The sequence below is a fragment of the Hemitrygon akajei genome, chromosome 6, assembly GCF_048418815.1.
Source record: "Hemitrygon akajei chromosome 6, sHemAka1.3, whole genome shotgun sequence".
Classification (NCBI taxonomy): domain Eukaryota; kingdom Metazoa; phylum Chordata; class Chondrichthyes; order Myliobatiformes; family Dasyatidae; genus Hemitrygon; species Hemitrygon akajei.
Window position 1 is genome coordinate 163,794,154 of NC_133129.1, and position 6,136 is coordinate 163,800,289.

The following is a 6,136-nucleotide window of genomic DNA, read 5'->3' on the forward strand; positions in this document are numbered from 1 at the left end:
TGATCCACGCTCTAAGCTCACCTGCTTTGTTCATGATGCTTCTTGCATTAAAACAGACACATCTCAAACCATCGGTCTGAGCATATCCCTTCTCTACCATCTGCCTATTCTCCCTCTCGCACTGTCTCCAAACTTTCTCTATTTATGAGCCAACAACCCCTTCCTCCGTCTCTTCAGTTTGGTTCCCACCCCACAGCAATTCTAGTTTAAACTCTCCCCAATAGCCTTAGTAAACCTGCCTGCCAGGATATTGGTCCTCCTCGGATTCAAGTGCAACCTGTCCTTTTTGTACAGGTCACACCTGCCCCAAAGGAGATCCCAATGATCCAGAAATCTGAATCCCTGCCCCCTGCCCCAATCCCTCAGCCATGCATTTAACCTCCACCTCACTCTATTCCTATATTCACTGTCACGTGGCACAGGCAGTAATCCCGAGATTACTACCTTTGAGGTCCTGCTTCTCAACTTCCTTCCTAACTCCTTGTAGTCTGATTTCAGGACCTCCTCCCGTTTCCTACCTATGTCGTTGGTACCAATATGTACCATGACCTCTGACTGTTCACCTTCCCACTTCAGGATATCATGGATGTGATCAGAAGCATCCTGGACCTTGGCACCTGAGAGGCAAACTACCATCCGTGTTTCTTTCCTGTGTCCACAGAATCAACTGTCTGACCCCCTAACTATAGATCTCCTATTTCTGATGCCTTCTTCCTTTCCCTACCATTCTGAGCAACAGGACCAGACTCTGTGCCAGAGGCACAGCCACTGTTGCTTCCCCTATGTAGGATGTTCCCTCCCAACAGTACTCAAACAGGAACACTTATTGTTAAGGGGACAACCACTGGGGTAGTCTCTAGTATCTGACTCTTGCCTTTCCCTCTCCTGGCTGTTACCCACTTATCTGTCTCTTGAGGCCCCAATGTGACTACTTACCTATAGCTCCTCTCTATCACCTCCTCACTTTCCCTGACCAGACCAGTTCCTTAACCTGGTCCCTAAGGAGCTGCAGCTCAACACACCTGGCACAAATGTGGCCATCTGGGAGGCTGGGAGTCTCCCGGACTTCCCACATCTGACACCTAGTACAGAACACTGGCCTCACGGACATACTTCCTGTTTCTATTCTACTCTCGTAACGTGCCTTGCCTCAACCCCTTATTGCCAAAGCCCTGTTGAGCCAAAGCCCCCCAACTCTGTCTACCTCTACTCCATCATCCACTCCTCTGACGCTCGCTCTATAAAGCTGTCTTCTTTTTAAACGCTTCCTGCCAGTCTAACTCACTGACGACCATGTGCCTGCGCAGTTGTTCCACTCATGCCTGCCCCTGACACTCTCAGATTGCTAGCATACTGCCAGTGTCTTCTGCAGTGAAGGCTGATGCAAAATACTATTACACTCATCTGCTATTCCTTTGTCCCCCATTAATACCTCTCCAGCATCATTTTCCTGCAGTCTGATATCCACTCTCATCGCTCTTTTACTGTTTATATATCTGTGGTGAACTACATATACCTGTCTGGACTGCTCCTGTGGCTCCTCCCACAGACCCCTGTATAAAGGCGATTGAGGCCTGATGCCCGGCCTCATTCTCCAGGATGTAGTGTTGTTCATTCTTCCAGTCAATAAAAGCCGATACCTCGCTTCTTACGTCTCAGAGTGAGTTATTGATGGTGCATCAATATCTGAAAAAACTTTAGGTATCCTCCTATAAATTATTGACTAGCTTACCTTTGTATTCCATCTTTTCTCTCCATGTGCCTTTTTCATTGCCTTTGGTTGGTTTTTAAGAGCTTCCCAATCCACTAACTTCCCGTTAATTTTTGCTATATTATATGCTCTCTCTTTTGCTTTTATACTGTCTTTGACTTCCCTCGTCAACCATTGTTGACTCAGCCTCCCTTTAGAATAATTCTTCATCTTTGGGATGTATTGATCCTATGCCTTCCAAATTGTTCCCAGAAACTCCAGCCATTGCTGTTCTGCCATCACCCCTGCTAGTGTCCATTTCAACTCAACTTTGGTCATATCCTCCCTCATGCCTCTGCAAAACCCTTTACTCGCAGTAATTTGGATAAATCTGACTTTAGCTTCTCTGTCTCAAATTGCGGTATGAATTCTATCATATTATGATAACTATCTCTTAAGGGTTCCTTTGCTTTAAGCTCCCTAATCAAATCTTGTTCATTACGCAAAACCCAGTCCAGAATTGCCTTCCCTCTAGTGGGCTCAACCACAAACTGTTCTAAAAAAACATTACATAGGCATTGTACAAATTCCTTCTCTTGGGATCTAATTTTCCCAATCTACCTGCATATTGAAATCCCTAATCTCTATCGTATCATTGCCCTTTTTACATGCCTTTTTATAATTTGTATCCCTGCTATAAGTTGCATTAGATTTTCAGAAAGCTGCTGTACATAAAGCAATAATATATAAAATCAGATTGGGAAATACCTACTGGGATCAAAAACAGTTCTTCCACAATGTTCCAGCCAATAATGTAACAGAGGATGCTAAAAGAATTTTTAGATTTATAAAGAGTAAAAGACAGGCAAGAGTGGATATCAGACTATTTGGTATTTTGCATCACTGTTAATTGTGGAAAACATCAGCAGTATGCCAGAAATACAATAGTGTCAAAAGTGAGTGTAGTTGCTAGTACTAAAGAAAAGGTGCTTGAGAAGCTGAAAGGTCTTAAGGTAGATGTCTACTGGACCAGATGGACTACAACCCTGGGTTCTAAAAGAGATAGTTAAAGAGATTGTGTAAGCATTAGTAATGATCTTTCAAGAATCACTGGATTCTGCAATGGTTCCAGAGGACCAGAAAATTGCAAAGTCACTCCACTCTTCAAGAAGTAAGCGAAGCAGAAGAAAGGAAATTGTAGTCAGTTAACCTGACCTCAGTGGCTGGGAAAATGTTGAAGTCCATTATTAAGGATGAGGTTTTGGGGTACTTGGGAGCACATGTTAAAATAGGCCAAAGTCAGCATCGTTTTCATAAGGGGGAACATTCTTAATGTTTGCTATATCTAAAGTCAGTTAAATGAAAACATGGTTGATAAAACTATCAATGAGAAAGTATTCAGTGTGGAAAACATGGTTGATAAAATTTCTTCTTGCATTTCTTTTGTATTATTATGGAAATTGAGAAGGCAATTACATCACTTCTGTCCCTGACACTCCTGAATTTCGAGAATACTGCTAGAGTCTTCCACAGTCGAGACTAATGCAATATACTTATTAAGTTCATCCGCCACTTCTTTGTTCCCCATTACTACCCCTCCAGTGTCATTTTCCAGCTGTCTGATATCCACCATGCCCTTTCAATTCACAAGCAAGAGAAAACTTGCAGATGCTGGAAATCCAAGCAACACACACAGAATGCTGGAGGAACTCAGCAGGCCAGGCAGCATCTATGGAAAGGAGTACAGTGGACATTTCAGGCTGAGACACTTCAGCAGGACTGGGAAAAAAGATGAGGAGTTAGAGTACATCACCTTTCTTTTTACTCTTTAAATATCTGAAAATAACTTTTTGTATTCTCTTTTATATTATTGGCTAGCTTATCTTTTATCTTTTCTTTCCTTATGGCTCTTTTATTTGCCTCTGTTGGTTTTTAAAAGCTTCCCAATCCTCTACCTTCCCACTAATTTTATGCCCTTCCTTTTGCTTTTATGTTGTCTTTGTCAGCCACATTGCATCAGCCATCAAGTGTAGCCATTAGCAGGATGCTATTACATTTCAGGGCATTGGAGCTTGGAGTTCAATCCGGGCATCCTCTGGAAGTAGGTTGTATTTTTTCCCTCTGGTATAAGTGGTTTCCTTCCAGGTGCACTGATTCTCTTTCATAATCCAAAAACATACTGGTTAGTAGGTTAATTGGCTATTGCCTATTGTTCCATGATTAGGCTAGGCTTAAATCAGTGGGTTGATGGTGGCGCAGTTCTACATGTTGGAAAAGACTGTTCCATACTGTAAATAAAACATAAATAAATAAATAAATAAACAAACAAACAAACAAACAAATAAATAAACAAACAAACAAACAAACAAACAAACAAATAAATAAATAAATAAATAAACAAACAAACAAATAATAAATAAATAAATAGATAGATAGATAAATAAATAAATAAACAGATAGATAGATAGATAAATAAATAAATAAATAAATAGATCCTCCCTTTAGAATAGTTCATTTTTGGGATGTATCCATCCTGCACTTCAGAATTGCTTCCAGAAACTCCAGTCATTGCTGTTCTGCAGTAATTCATGCTACTGCTATGTTGTGTATTTAATATTTCAGTAACATTTGAGTAATATTGTAAACATATTGTTTGATTAAGCATTCTTTGTTGTTTACATCATTCATTAAAGGTTATATGTAAAAGTATGTGAATGGCATACGTCACCGTGCTACCACATCATATGTGTACATCACTGCACCACCATGTCATGAGGGCATGCTAACAGTAAAACTAAACTAAGAGTGGACACGTTATTCCCGGGTCCTTGTTTTTCTTTCAATTAGTTTATGTTTTGGAGTCACAAATGCCAATGAGTTTCAAAGGTGCGTTCAGAATAGAGAGCTGTCCTTTTAGAATGGAGATGAGGAGGAATTTCTCTAGCCAGAGAGCGGTGAATCTGTGAAATTCTTTGCCACAGGCAGCTGCGGAAGCCAAGTCTTTATATATATATTTAAAGCAGAGGTTGATAGATTGTTGACTGGTCAGGGCGTGAAGGGTTATGGGGCGAAGGAGGAAATTCGGGCTGTGAGAAAAATTGGATCAGCCATGGTGGAGCAGACTCGATGGGCCAAATGGCCTAATTCGGCTCTTAAATCTTATGGTTTTATGGTCTTATGATCCCAGTAGTCAAGAAGAATTGGTCTGCCAGGATCTGTGGTGACCTTAAAGTCACCATCTACCCAAAACTGAAAGTAGTTCAATATCCTCCTGCCCAGGATAGAGGATATCTTTACAAGCCATTCTTGAGGCAAGATGGAGTTAGAGGAAAGTCCAAAGTGTTTCTCACTATAAACACTCACAGAGTGTGTTATTGCTTTCATTGTCTTATTTTACCTGCACTCTGGGAGAAAAATATGGACCAGGTGCTGCAAGGCTGCCCAGGCACTTAGTGTTACTTGGATGACATCATTGTTACCAGTGAGGATAACAAGGATCATCTCCAAAAACTCAAGACAGTATTATAAAGATTAGAAGATTATGGGCTCAGAGCACGAATGCAACAAATGAGAATTCTTCAAACCATTTATTACTTACAATAGTCACACCATTGAAGCACAAATTACACAAATGTGCTAAGAACATTCAAGCAGTGGTAGATGCCCCAAGGCCAAAGGATGTGTTATAGTTGTGGTCCCTTTTTAGGATTTGTCAATTACTATATCAGGTTCTTGCCAAATCTGTCTTCTGTCCTCCACCCGTTGAACTCATTACTACAGATCAGGAAGAAATGGCAATGGACAAAGCAGTGTGAGGTGGCTTTCCAAAGGGTAAGAGAAGTGATAATGTTAAACACTGTACTCACTCATTATCATCCACATTGTCCAGTGAAATTTACCTGTGGTGTGTTGCCTTATAATATTGATGCAAGTGTTGGAGCTTCATCCCTGTCATCTGGGCATGGTCAAAATGAAACCGTTGGCTCGAAGCTTTGTCTGGTGGCCTGGAATGGATCAGCAGATCGGGCAGCTTGCCATGCACTGTTCAGGATGCCAATGCGTGCAGAGGGTGCCAAGAACAACAGCTCTACATCTCTGGGAGTAGCCTGCATTGCCCTGAGAGAGGATTCATGTGGATTTTGCCAGACCAAATTTCTTAGTAGTAGTGGATGCAGCTACTAAGTGGCCAGACATGTTTCCAATCGCCCCCACTACTGCCTTGCACACTGCTGATGTGTTGAGAAGCCTCTTCTCAGGGACTGGTGTTCCAGAACACTTAGTCAGTGACAATGTGGACAGTTTCAGTCATTCCTGAAAATGAATGGAATAAGATATGTTACATCTGCACCGTACCACCCAACAACAAATGTGCCCAGTTTCCTCCTTGCATATCACACTGCTGCACACTAATCAACAACTCATCGGCTACACTGGCCCTGGGTCATC